Source organism: Arvicola amphibius, chromosome 12 (assembly GCF_903992535.2).
Source record: "Arvicola amphibius chromosome 12, mArvAmp1.2, whole genome shotgun sequence".
Taxonomy (NCBI): Eukaryota; Metazoa; Chordata; class Mammalia; order Rodentia; family Cricetidae; genus Arvicola; species Arvicola amphibius.
In genome coordinates, this window is record NC_052058.2 from 30,985,889 (window position 1) to 31,000,296 (window position 14,408).

At 46.6% G+C, this 14,408-nt stretch overlaps 1 protein-coding gene across 2 annotated transcripts in view; it reads left to right on the forward strand.

Annotated features, from left to right (window-relative positions):
• Positions 1-14,408, forward strand: part of Anxa11 (annexin A11) — a 44,335-nt gene that overhangs the window by 10,579 nt on the left and 19,348 nt on the right. The window contains exon 2 of one of the 2 annotated variants that reach the window (XM_038349300.2): positions 8,454-8,557. The exons of the other annotated variant lie outside the window; for it this stretch is intronic. The gene's annotated coding sequence lies outside the window, so the exon portion shown is untranslated. The remainder of the gene's footprint in view (positions 1-8,453; positions 8,558-14,408) is intronic. 2 annotated transcript variants of the gene reach the window in all.

Here is a 14,408-nt window from a genome sequence, read left to right on the forward strand (position 1 = left end):
GTCCCTTGGGTGGGGGAACATGCTGGCAGGCCTTTGCTTCCTTGTTGATGCTTGAGAGTCTTCAGCCTCCTCGCAGAGGTCAGGCCTGTTAACAGCCCTGTATGCCCTGGCTGAAGTAAGGCTGATGTTTGCAGGGGCTCCTTGCATTCATGAGAGATGAGGTCTGTGGCAGCCTGCCCCAGTTTCTCTGTCGCCACTCAGGTCACTGGAACAAATGGTACCTTGTGTCTGACTCAGTGAATGCGCCAGTTGTTAGGAGATCACCGTCACTTTCTCACTTTGGTTTTCTCAGGTTAACCTTCATGTCTCCCAACTTAACCTCCAGTCTGGGAGCGTGGGATTGAGAGTCTGGAGTGTACAACTGGCATCTTGGGATGAAATGCACTGGACAAGACGGCAAGAGATACAGCTGCAGGCCTTGTCCTGTTGTCCCCAGCCAGCCCTGAGAACTCAGGCAGGTCTCTCGTACTCCCTGGGCCTTTAACCCATTGACTGAAATAATGCCAGTGGTTCAGAATCCTGGAGCAATCCAAATGCCACCGAGGACTGGCTTTTTATTTCTAAGAACGTTCTTTCAGATTTGCTTGCACAGGTTCAACCCTGTGGTGAGGCCCTAATGATCGCTATGACTACTATCCTGCCAGCTTTGCCCAGAATGGAAGCCCAGGAGACAGTCTTGGATGGCAGCGTCTGCTACACAGCCCGGAGAATGATTGATGTCAGCTCTGCTATTTTTAATTCCTTCTGTGTGGGTGGGGAGCTGAATGCCTTGCCTCCACCTTCTGTGGACTGTTTGTGTAGTGCCTGAGAAAATGCAGTCAAGGTTGGTGAGTGCTGCCGCAGGGCTCTCTGGCTTGTATCAGTCACTTAATGGCACCCATGACCCACATAGGTGAGGTTAGTGCCCTGTGATTCCAGGGTGTGGGACTCTATAGACATGGAAGACCTAGGGTGTTCCTATATCTTCTCACATCCTGTTTGGGATGGAAAAGAGAAGGGGTTCTTCTAGAAGGGTACTGGTTGCCCCTCAGATTCCTGGAGTCCTGCCTACTGACAAGCTGTCAGGACGGGTGCCAGCCAGGGAGAGGAGAGATGAGTCAGGTACTTGTGGTCCTGGCAGGATGCAGCTATGTTGAAGGATCCCAGTGCCAACTCTACTGGGCAGTGGTGGGAAGCAGCAAGGAGGCCAACAGCCTGCAGGAGCCATCATCTCCCTGAGAGGCCAGGAGAAGTGATCTAGCACTGGCCCTTGACCTCAGAGCCTTGTTCCCTGGTGTGTTAAATGGGGGTGGCAGTATGGTACACACCCATGAGATTGCTGAGAAGGTTAGTGAGCTGTTTAGTGAGGAAATGCACATGCTCATCCTAGGAACTAGAAGAAAGAACTTGTTAGACTGAGTTCCAGAAAGAGCCATCATTGTGAATGGGGAGGTCAAGATAGCTTCCTAAAAGGTGGGGACCCCCTGTGGCCCCAGGGAAACCTAGGAGACAGCAGGGTGGCCAACCATAGGAACAACTGAGCAGTTGTCTAAGATGGAAATTGCTAAGCTTGGTTGAGTGAGAGACATGTTTCCTGACTTCTTGCATCACATACATACCTTAGGGGTTCTTTGGACTGCCTGCCTTTTTTGCTGTTTATTAGTGGCCCAGTGTAACTCCTAGTACAGCCTGACAGAGAATCTTATACCTGATTGATTTGTATGTTCTCCAGGGACTTCCTTTCCATTTCTGACAGCATGGCTGGCCGCTGTACTACAGAAAAGTCGAACACGTGTGTCTTCTGGGTGTGAAGGCACTAAAGCTCCTGAGCGGATAAATGGGCAATGAGTATGTGACAGTCATATTGGATCAGAGCCCCTGCAGCCTGTAGGCCTTGATTTCAGCCTCTGTCCCTCGCTGCTGCAAGAAAGTGTGGAGATGCCTTTCAGAGGAGAGCGAGCCTCTGAGAGGTTAAAGATGGATTAGCAGAGGGGCCCAGCCTTCTTGTTCCATTTCTAAAAGTATTTAAGTCATAGATCCTCTTTGCATCCCCAAGGAAGCAACTTTGAGCTACAGAACCTTCCTGAAGGTGGCTACAAAACCTTCATGAGAGATGGCTTAGAGGTTAAGCGCACTGACTGCTCTTCCAGAGGTCCTGAGTTCAATTCCCAGCAACCACATGGTGGCTCATAGCCATCTGTAATGAGATCTGGTGCCTTCTGGCCTGCAAGTATACATGCAAGCAGAACACTGTATATGTAATAAATAAATCTTAAAAAAAAAAAACCTTCATGAAGCACCAGTTGCCTGAATAGGTGGGTTCCAGGAACCCCAGAGAGTCTGGATCTGCTTGCATCCACTAGAGAGAAGTGGGTCTCCTCATATCCTTGTGTAGCCCTAGGACTACCTCCCATCCTCTCAGGCTCTCCCCGCCCCCCACGGGAGAAGGCAGGATTGCCTGTGTGTTCAGCCCCCTGTCGTGGGGTGTCTAATGGGCCCTCTTCCAGTGCAGGGGGGCAGAATCAGATTATCACCAATCCCTCCCATCCTCACTTCCATCTCTACTCTACTGGGCTCTGGGAGGGCTGTAGAAGCCATACCGCTTGATAGCATTGGCATAAAGGAAAGTGTTTGGTATCCTTTCCTTGAGAGGGCCCTTTAAATCCTGTAAGTCTTGTGTGACACCAGACTTCTACCTGTGCCTACAGATGGTGAGAAACAAAGAAAACAAAAAACCAGGGACAGGTGCAAGGGCACATTGAGGACAAATGGTGTTTCAGCTTTTAGCTAAAAAGTTTTGTTTTTCAGAGAATTGTTGAATATGGTACTGTAATTGTGCTGGGATAGTCCTTTTTTTTTTTTTTTTTTTTTGGTTTTTCGAGACAGGGTTTCCCTGTAGTTACTAGAGCCTGTCCTGGAACTAGCTCTTGTAGACCAGGCTGGCCTCGAACTCAGAGATCCGCCTGCCTCTGCCTCCCGAGTGCTGGGATTAAAGGCGTGCGCCACCACCGCCCGGCTAGGGATAGTCCATTTTTGAGTTAGGTGTCAGGGTCCCCTTCATATGTAGCACTTATTGCTGCATTATAAAACATGCAGTTTACAGAATGAGAAAAATCAACTATATTGATCTGAAGGGCTTAAAATGAAACCCGCTGTCTCCAGACACACCCTCCCCTTTGTCTACTTCTGTGTAGGTAACTTTTTCCTAACAAATGTCTTTGTTTAAATGATGGGCTTATAGTTCTAGTTCTGTTCATTAATTTATCTTGCTGACGTGCTGCTTGGATAGATAAGGAATCAGTACGTATATCAATGTTAATTGCATTATTATGACTGTAGAATGTATTGCTCACTGCTGTCCTAGCAACTTGTGTGGTTATGCGTGCGGGGCTACCAAGCTTCCTGTTCCTGCAGTGAGTCACTCCTCCCCTTGAGCTTGAGTTTTTTCACACCCGTTGTTCTGAGCAGGACACGTTGACCCCACATCTGTCACTCAGCTATTATCTTGGGTCTTCTTTTTTAAGTTTTCTGTGTTATATTCCCCTTGCACTGTGGTTTTTTTATTTCTTTATTTACTTTCTCATTTTGTCAGAATTTAGAAATTTCTAGTAAAAGTAAGTGGGAGGTGGGTACTTCCCATTTTTGAGTCCTTTGGAACATCTGTGGCATCCTGTTGGTAGTGGGAATTTAGCTAGCTGTAGGAATGAACAGAAAGCTGGGAGGTTGAAAGAAGGTTCTACTGTAATCGGAGGCTGTCCCCCCTTTTTTTCTTAAGCTTTTTTAGGTCTTATGTGGATCCATAACGTTGGGCACCATTTTGCAGTCAGAGGCTGCTTGTTTGTTTTCTGGCTGCCCAGACCTGAGTAATCACACAGAAACTATATTAATTACAACACTGTTTGGTTAGTAGCTTAGGTGTATTCCTAGCTTAAATGAACCCATCTCTATTAATCTATGTATCACCACAAGGCTGTGGCCTACCGGTAAGTTTCTGGCATCTGTCTTCTTTGGCAGTGACATGGTGTCTCTTTGATTCCACATATTCTCTCTCTGTATCTCTTCTAGCCTGGCCATATTCTGCCCTGCCAAAGGCCAAAGCAGCTTTATTCATTAACCAATAAAAGCAACACATATACAGAAGGACACCCCACATCAAGCTATTGCCTTATAGTTCCCAGTAGTGGTTGAGGAGCCTAGTGTTATTCCATTTTCCCCTGAAGAACTGCGGCTCCTTTCTTTTTCTGAAAGCTTATAATATTTTTTCTCTGCTTCTGAGTTCTTAAGTCAGGTTGATAAGCTTTGCTGATGGTTTCTTTTCAGACATTGGATTGCCACTAGGTGGTCCTTTCGACTTAAAGTAGCTCTTCGGGTGCTAGTCAGTGTTCTTAGATCATCATAGATGTTATTATTATTTGTGTGTGTGCCAGTGGGTGTGTGTGGTGTATAAACATGTGTTTGCCTGTGTGTGCATGCACAGAAGCCAGAAGAGAACTCTAGAGTGTTCTATTCCATCACTGACTTCAGGACTGGTAGCCACTGGGTTCCAGGGATCCCCTTGTCTCCACCCTACTTCCTAGCACTGGGCTTACAGGCATATACGTACAATGGCCAGCTTTCTACATGGAGGCTGGGGATTTGAACTTGGGTGTCCATGTTTGTGCAGCCAGCATCCTTACCCACTGAGCCATCCCCAACTCTCACAGTGTTCTTGTGCTATAACGGATAATTTTTTGCCTCAGCTTTTCCTGCCCTCCCCCTTGGGACTCATTTTAGATCACTGTTTTTCAACATTTCCAATGTTGCGACTCTTTAATATTGTTCCTTTGTTGTGATGACCCCCAAGCACAAAATTATTTTTGTTGCTTTTATAAATACGACACAAGTTGGGGCCTTGGTTGGGTGAGCTTGAGTGTGGAGTTTATTGTGATAAAGGGAATGGGGGAGGACCAAGAGAACGGGAGAGAGACAGAGAAATACAGAGAGAAAAGGGAAGAGAAAAGAGAGAGGGATAGAAAACTGCCTCCTCAAAGAAATGGCAGAAAGGAAGAGAGCAGGAGTAGGCGGGACTTGTCTCTGAGAGGGACCTATTGTACCTGTGTACAGACTAGGACCCTGAGTTTTGCCTGGGTGCATCCTGCCGGATGACAGGCCAGGCCAGCATAACTTAATCCTAACAGTTGCTATTCCATAACTCTACTTTTGCTATTGTTATGAATCGTAATGTAAATATCTGATATGCAGAATGTCTAATATGTGACCCCGTAAAAAAGTGTTTAACCCAGGGGGTCATGGCCCACAAGTTGAGAAACACTGCTTAGATCATGATGTTCATACATCTTTTTATGCGTTTTTGTGGTTGTTAATGCCTTTCATTTGTGTGTGTGAGTACATGCACATGTATGTGGGGGCCAGAAGTCAGCCTCAGGTGTTCCTCAGGATCTCTCAATGAAATCTGGTGTTCTCTATCTAGGTTCACCTGGCTGGCTGGCTGGCTGGCTGGCTGACTAGCGATCCCTGGCTGGCTGGCTGGCTGGCTGGCTGGCTGGCGACTAGCGATCCCCGGGAAGCCACTTGTCTCCACCTCCCCAGCATTAGGATTCTAAGCATATGCCATTGTGCCTAGCCAGTTAATGTTAGTTCTGGGCATTAAATTCTGGTCTTAATGCTTTTGTAGAAAGCACTTTATTGACTAAAACCTCTCCCTGGCTCCTGTTGTTTGCTTGCTTGCTTGCTTATTTTCAGAATAAGATCACACCTCAGATTCACTATGTACCTAGGCCCTTGGCCTCCAGAACCCCCTGCCTCTGATGCTGAGAGCTGGGATTACAAGCGTGGCTCACTACAGCCAGCTTTTTGTTGCTCTTTTTTTTAATCTCTGAATTTCTCCAGACTTGCTTTTCTAACCTTTCTGTTAAATGTTGGGGTTTGTTTGTTTTTTATTCCCTTTTTACACACATTTATTTGATACTATCTATTGGATTTTGAGATTTTAATCTCTTCTGTTTTCAGTTTCTGTTTTTTTTTTTTGTTTTGTTTTGTTTTTTTGTTTTTTTGTTTTTTCGAGACAGGGTTTCCCTGTAGTTTCTAGAGTCTGTCCTGGAACTAGCTCTTGTAGACCAGGCTGGCCTCGAACTCAGAGATCCGCCTGCCTCTTCCTCCCGAGTGCTGGGATTAAAGGCGTGCGCCACCACCGCCTGGCTGTTTTCAGTTTCTGAACACACCTTATTGCTTTCTTACTGTTCCGTGTGTACAGAGTTTTCTTTTGGTTTTGTGTTATGGGTAGATGTTTCTCTGTGTCTCTGAGCATACTAATTGTACTGTCTCCCTTTACTTCTCTGTCTCTTGTTTTGGTCTCTCCTGCTCTTATTGGAGATCTTGTTCAGATGTCCTGTGATCTTTTGTTGTCTACTTACATAAGCAGTGCTCAGTCCTTGGGCTCTGTTAGACCACCCCTTTGCCCTTGTGTGAAATCATCTTTTGTAGTGCTGGTCTGTCTTCTCCACCTCATCTACCCTTGCCTCGGGCGTGGAGCTCAGCTAGAACTCTTACTCCTTCAGAGCCTTTGGTAAAAGGAAGCATCCAGGTGAAGTGGGTCCCTCGTGAGCCCTGAACCTGTGCTGATGCCACGCCCTTTGCATCTTAGCACTTTGTCATGGAAGCAAAAGGTTCTGGGCTGGGTCCCTTGCTGTGTCATGGTGGCATGACATGTTGTCAGTTTCTCCATCTGTAACTGGAAAGAAGAGGTGTGGTGGGTAGGAGTAAACTGAGTCACCTCTTAGGGCCATGATGGCTTACCAGCTGGACCGCATGCTCTGTTACCTACATGCATAAATCAGGTCCTTAGCATTTCCCTCCCCCAAAGTTTGCATTGCTGACTGGGTGTGTTGCCTGGCCCCAGAGAACCTACCCCAGCTCTTATTATGGTGACTCACTGTGACTATGGTGACTGTGTTGACCTATAATACAAGTGAGCAAGCCCTATCTGGGCTCCTTCTTTCAGACAGGAGGGAGCAGTAAGCACCTAGTGGTAATGTTGTAATGATTTGTTGTGGTCTTAGGGGTTTGATGCTTCTGTCAAAGACGCTGGCCAGGCTGTATGGGCTGGTCATAGACCTCAGACAGGAAGGGATCTAGGGGAAGGAAGAGGTGACTACTGGATAGATTATGCTATTCCTGCTCTTGCAGATCACCACAGACTTCAGCGTGCTTTTGTGGTACTATACACGACATGAAATTGACTGTTTTTACTAAGTTTAGCTGTGTAGTTCAATAGCATGGAATATTTACTTTGTGTGCAACCATTACCTAAAACTTTCTCATTGCCCAAGATAACTCCCCACTTAACGGATCATCCCATTTCCCTCTTGCCCCAGCACCTGTGGACAGCAATATCCTTCTGTCTATTATTATTATTATTATTATTTTTGTTTTTTGTTTTTCAAGACAGGGTTTCTCTGCAGCTTTTTTTAGAACCTGTCCTGGAGCTAGCTCTTGTAGACCAGGCTGGTCTCGAACTCACAGAGATCCGCCTGCCTCTTGCCTCCTGAGTGCTGGGATTAAAGGCATGAGCCACCACCGCCCGGCATCCTTCTGTCTTTTGAGTGGAATCAGGCACTATTTATCTTTCTGTGACTGACTTATTTCACTTAACATGCTGGGTTTAAGTTTATCCGTGTTGTAGCATGCGCCAGGATGTCCTTTGGTTTCAGAGTGAGAAAATGGTTTCACATTTTCTTTATTTGTTCATCTGTGACACTTGAGTGGTCCCCACCTTTGCATTTAGACTTGTGGATGACGCTGCTAGATGAGAATGCATCCTTACATAGCTGTGCAAGCTCTTGCTTTTGTTTGCTGGAGCCTATGGTAGTTCTGTTTAGACTTTTGGGTTTTTCTTTTCTTTTTAGGAGCTAATAGGTTTTCTATAGCATGATAATAGGTTTCTCCACCGATGCAGTAAGCCAGATCAGACAGAATTGAAAAAAAATAAAAGAACAGGTTTATTTGAGCAAAGCCACTCCTAGGTGAGCTCTCCAGCCCCAGAGATCGGGCTGGAGAGGTCACGTTGCCTGAACTAAAACGGGGAGGTTATAGAGCCTGTAGGCAAGGTGGTGATGATGTGTCTGCCACAAGCTGGGTTTGTGGCCAAGTATGATCAAAAGCTGACCACTTTAGGTGGGATCTTGGGCTGCTGGCAACCTTAAGCGAGGAGTTGCTATGGCTGCCAAGAATGTGGAACTGGGCTTTTTGGCGCATTTTCTTAGTTGGAGATTCTCTGAGGGTAGGGTTTAGACAGAGAGGAATGGGGCTTTCTGGGTGAAGCAGGAGTGAACGGAAGGCTTAGTCTAGTATTATAGCTGTCATGGAGGGACACTCAAGGTGTACACAGGGTTGTGCCTTAACTGGGGTTGATCTGTTTGCTTGTTGTCTCTGGCCCTGGTGGCTGTCCATGTTCTTTGTGGCCCATTCCTCTACAGGTGGAGCAGTTGTCTGCTTGGTGTTGTCTTCCTGTTTTTACTCTTTCGTAGAAGGGAAAGAGTGTCTAATTTCAAGTGCCTGCAGTTGGATTGATCTCACCCAGGTAATCCATCAGAGTACTGCATTCATCTGGCTGGTAATCCCAGTCACATTGGACCAGCTCTTGCCATAGACAGTTCTGAGACATTGGGGCTGAATACTGTATCTGGGACATTTTTGGAGGATGATGATGGCCTTGTCTCAGGCTTTGGAATGCCCTTCCCTGTACTCCTTTGATTGAGCAGTGGTGTCCTAAGGCCCTGTGACCCTGAAGACTGGTCCCATCACTGTATGGGTCAGCTGATAAATAGCTGTATATAGAAGTTTGGTGAGCTTAAGAGTTTAGATCCTTAATTCCTTGCCTGTCTGTCATAGCCTATCTTCTGTGGTCATGTGGAGACACCAGTACTAAGGGAGTTGATCTCAGTCTGCTCAGTTTAGCTCCTGCTAGAATGAGGGGTCAAGCAGAGATTCCCATGGTCCCATCCCTCTTAAGTTGTTAGAAGGATTGCATGGCACAGAGGCAGTAACTGGGCACTGCAGGGTTTAGTGTGCAGAAGCATCTCAAGCTCAAGGGGCTTTGCTGGGGCTAGAGAGATCTTGGGGGGCTCAAATATTGTCATCGGTCCATGATGACCTGTAGTCCCTTTGGTTAGGGATTTTCTCTCCGCCGATGCAAATAATCCCAGTCAGACCGAATCAGACCAAATTAAAAGATGCCCATGTTTAATGGAGTGCTCCCGGGTGGCCCCGGGAAAACATGGAGGGGGAAGAGAGAGAGAAGGGGAGACCACATGAAACCTGGAGGCCACGTGTTCATTCTCTGGGGGGCAGTTTAAATAGCCTTTGGGAGTGGTCTTGACTTTCCCTGGGGAGGGGTCACCATTTGTCAGCCTTTCTCGAAAGTGGAGTTTGGACTGAGGCAACTCCCAGGGGAGGGAGCTTATGCCAGGAGCTGGGGTGAAGCCCCCAGCCAAACAATCTAGACTTTTTGAATAAAGGGGTGTTAGGGAGCTGAGGTGATGCTTCCCACCAAGCACCTTTGACCATGCTCCCTAGAGAGTCCTGGTAGACACCATTTCAGACCCTGGGTGGTGGTACAAAAGCAAAGACCTGCACACTATACTTACAAACACAACTCCATTTTGGTGTGGGGGAATATGTATGACTCCCCCACCCCATGTGTGTGTGTGTATGTGTGTGTGTGTGTATTTGTGTGTGTGTGTGTGTACGCATGTATGTTCAAGTGCCCAGAGTCCCTAAGGGTATGTGTTTGGGTAAGGCAGGTGTTGGATCTTCCCACTGGAGTGGGAGTTATAGATAGTCGTGATGCTGGGATCTGAATTCTGTCCCAGTGTTCTTCACTACTTAACCATCCTTCCAGCCTGTGTATCTGTTTCTTAAGTTTTACCTTGGGCTGCTTGGGCTGGGTCTCTGGTCCCCTTTCTAGACTGGTGCCTTCAAGTGTCACGTGCTCCCACTTTCCTTAAGATGGTCCAGCCCCCAAGTTCCATGTTTGGCATAGGAACTCAGGGTTAACATGTAGTTTTATAGTGAGTGAGTGGAGAGAGAGAGAGATCATACATTAAAAGTTGATAGCACTTAAAAATTACACAGGAAATAGTTTACAGTGCCTGGAGTTTTCTTAAAGAAACAAACGGAGTGGATAGTGTCTAGATCAGCGGTTCTCAACCTTCCTGATGCTGTGACCCTTTAATACAGATTCCTCATGTATGGTGACCTCAACCATAAAATCATTGTCTTTGCTACTTCATAGCTGTAATTTTGCTGCTATTACAAATCCTAATATTAATATCTGATATGCAGGATGTATTTTCATTGTTACAAATTGATCCAAAAGGGTTGTGACCCACAGGTTAAGAATCCCTGGTCCAGATAAATTAAGATCGACCTTGAAGCGGTGCTTTGATGAAGCTGATAGTCGAAGGTTTACGGCCCTATTCTGCTTATATAAACTCGCCCTGTCAATCATTGATCATCAGTGCTTCCATCTTATGAGTCATTCCTTGGAATTGAGTTGTTTACATGGTGTGCTAGGCCGGCTCTGCTGACTCTGAGTGCGTGTATGGTAGGGATTAGTCATGTGGGGCTTCCCTCTTCCCTCACAGCCAACAGCCTTGACCTGAAAACTGGGTTCAGTAGAGGGAAGGAAGTTCTGAAACATTAAAAGATTCAGGAACCTCTGACTCTAGTTCAAAACCTGTTGTTCTTTGTGCTGTCTCTCCTATCTGTTGGAAGAAAGCTCTTAAGGCAGGTTATCAATGACAAAGCCACCTGGGGCCATGTCCTGGCTCCCTGGTGACGTGACGTGATCTAGTGACAAAACCAAGGGCAGTGGGGACTAGATAGGTACCCACCTCTGTCTAGATAAGTACCCACCTCTGTCTAGTAACCTGGGACAGGTGAGCGCCAGGGCTTATGCGTGCGCACGCACATGCATGAATAAATATGTAAATACAGTTTTAAAAAGGGAAAAAAGCGTTTGAGGTTAGTCTGGGCTACATAGCAAGATCGTGTGTGTGTGTGTGTGTGTGTGTGTGTGTGAAAGAGAGAGAGAGAGAGAGAGAGAGAGAGAGAGAGAGAGAAAGAAAGAACATGAAAGAAAGAAAATATTTTACCTGATTTCTTTTGGTATATGTGTCGTTTTTTCAAGACAGGGTTTGTCTCTGTAGCTCTGGCTATCCTGGAACTCGCTCTGTAGACCAGGGTGGCCTCTAACTCTGAGATCCCCTGCCTCTGCTTCCTGTGTGCTGGGATTTAGGACACATGCCACTATACTGAACGTTTACTTATTTTCAGACATTCGCATATCATTTGTATATGTGAATCAAATACATGTGCATATATATATTTTCATCTATGTATGTAGATGCTTTGTAAATATATGTACACTTGTATTGCGTATGTCTTAGGTTGTATGTTAGAATGCTTGGTGGTTACTGTTAGGGGAGGGGATAGTGGCCTTCTCTATTTGTTCTGATTTTCTTCTTTAATCTGCTTATTTTGTTTTGTTTTGTTTTGTTTTTCAAGACAGGATTTCTCTGTAGCTTTGGAGTCTGTCCTGGAACTGGTTCTTGTAGACCGGGCTGGCCTCGAACTCACAGAGATACTCCTGCCTCTGCCTCCCGAGTGCTGGTATTAAAGGTGTGCGCCACCACCGCCAGTGTATTCCTTTATTTATTTTTTGAAATAAAATTTATGCAGTTTTGGATTTTTGGAACCGTTTCTTCCTGTTTAGCCTAGGCTGGCCGTAAACTCATGATCATCCTCCTGCAGCATCCCCACTTCTCCCTGTGGTAGGATTACAAGCAGGCACCAGCACACCCAGTTTATCCAGTGCTAGTGATCAAACCCTCTGCCAGCTGAGCTGCAGTCCCAGCCCGGTGCATTGCTGTTTTGATGTCAGTAATACTCAGTTTTCTAGATGTGCAACTGGGTTATCCATTCATCTGCTGAACCACATTTTGGTTCCTGTGAGGGTGGGTAGTCGGGAGTAACACTGCTGCATTTAGATCTGAGACACAATCTCCCCCAGTGTACAGTAGGTAGGTGGGATATACATTGGTGGGGCACCCTTGAAAGGTGTATTGGAAATCTAACCCCTTCCTCTTTTTCTACTGTCCCCATTACACTTTCTCACTGGATCTCCTGAAACAGCATGTCAAATGAACCTTTCTTCCTTCTAAGTTGTTTAACTCAGACATTTTGTTACAGTGACAAAAGACTGGCTCATACAACCATCCTGTAATTTTTCGTCTCACATGGACCAATACCAAGATCATGGCAGTTGCTGGTTTCATAAAATATGCTTAGTTTTGTAAGAAACTGCTAAGATCTCTTTCAAAGAGATCTTGTTGTAACTATTTAGCATTCCCCACAGCAGTGTGGAAGCTGTTGTCCATACCCCCGTGTTTGATGGGTCACTGTTCTGGATCTGGCCATTCTGATAGCTGTGCAGTTTGTTGTTTCCATATACAGTGGCATATTGAGGGCCTTTCCATGTACTGTCATTTCTGCATACCCTTTGGTGAGCTGCCTTCTGAGGTCTTTTGCTATATTTTTGTAAATCCCTTGATCAGATGTATCTTTAGGAATACATTCAGTCGTTCTGTAGGGTTTTTTTTTTTCCTTCTTTATCTGAAACAGGCTCTTGTTAGTTTGTTTGCCCAGGCTGGCCTTAAATCCTTGTCCATAAGGGATTCATCCTCCTGCCTCAACCTCCTGAGCAGTTGAGATTACAGGGTGTATCACCATGTCTGGCTTTCTTCCTTTTACTTAGGAAAAAAAAGTCAGCAAAGACAGTCAGAGCTGTGTGGTTTAAACTGTGTATTCGTGTTGTGTGAGAGCAAGCGACCCTTCAGCCAACAGCCTGAGAAAGTACTGTGGCAGACATCAGATCTGACTTGTCTGCTTCGGAGTGCCAAGGGCTGTTAGGCCCTGGACTTCTCCAGACTCTGCCTGTGAGCATCAGCCAGGGGTGGTTTCTGTTCTACATGAGGAGAGGCTACTTCTGGACCGGTGCTCTAGGCTTGGTACCACTACCACTCCTTTTCAGTGTCCCTAGAAACCAGGCTGGCCACTGGAGGGTGTGATGGCTTCGCTGCAGGCTGGAGGCCTGTATCCACCTCTTCCTGTTAGCGTGGAAAGCACAAGGCAATGCATTGTGGTGGGGCAGTGACTGAGTCTGGGGAGAGGAACTCTGTTCTGGAAGACTTTCCCTGTCTCCAGATTTCTGCCTATGTGGTGGGGACCCTTAAAATTTAAGGGTCCACTGGTGTGAGTATTCATGACTTTAGGGAATAAGCCCTTTCACAGTTCAAAGAAGCCCTCCCCTCAGTTTCTTTATTGGCTGGGTACCGTGAGACTTGGTTCTAAGGGTTGCTGGTTGCTAGGATCCAGGTCCTCCCCCCCCCCTTCATTCTCATGGGTGAAGGAGCAGTCCTGCACTCAGCAGGGGCCCAGCAGTCTAAGTTTTAACATGCTCCACAAAGGTCTGTTTTGGAAACACATTGTGCTGGTTAGTTTTATGTCTACTTGACACAAGCTGGAGTCACCAGAGAGGAGCCTCAATTGAGAAAATGCCTCAATAAGATTGGGCTGTAGGCAAGCCTGCGGGGCATTTTCTTGATTAGTGACTGATGGGTGAGGGCCTAGCCCATTGTGGGTGGGGCCATCTCTGGGCTGGTGGTCCTGGGTTCTACAAGAAAGCTGGCTGAGCAAGCCATGGGTAGCAAGCCAGTAAGCAGCACCCCTCCATGGCCTCTGCATCAACCCTTGCCTCTAGGTTCCTGCCCCCTATGCATTCCTATCCTGATTTCCTTTGATGACGGACAGTGATAGGGAAGTGTAAGCTGAAATAAACCCTTTCCTCATGGTGTTTATCACAGCAGTAGAAACTCTAGCTAAGACACATGTGTTTACGCTGGAGAGGGTTGCAGCTGGTTGAATCTACCCAGCCGTATTTACATAGTCCCAGTGAGGAAGGAAGGGTGATGTTTTTGCTGTAACGTCCCTAAGAGAGTCAGAACCAGAGGCTACACGTTCTCTGTAGGCAGGGTTATTAGAATCAGAGCCAGGTGTCCGTCCTTTGCAGAAGGTATGAGGTGTCCCATGTTTGAGTGCCATGGTCAGAAGCAGGCATATGGGACAGGACATTCTGGCTGTCCAAATCACTTCAGCCATGGGAAGTATCTCTCACCCGTGCATCCATCTTCTCTGTTGAAGGATAAAGTAGAAGAAAGGCTTTGGTCAGGTGGAAGGTAGCAAGTAGCTCACTGTGCTCCCATTTGTCACGGAGAGCTAGAGCTGAGAAGGGTGGTAAGGTCCCTGGATGCTGAGTTCCCTTGGGAGCTCACTAGAGCCCGAGGGTCTTGCCTCTGAGCAGGTGACTCCTG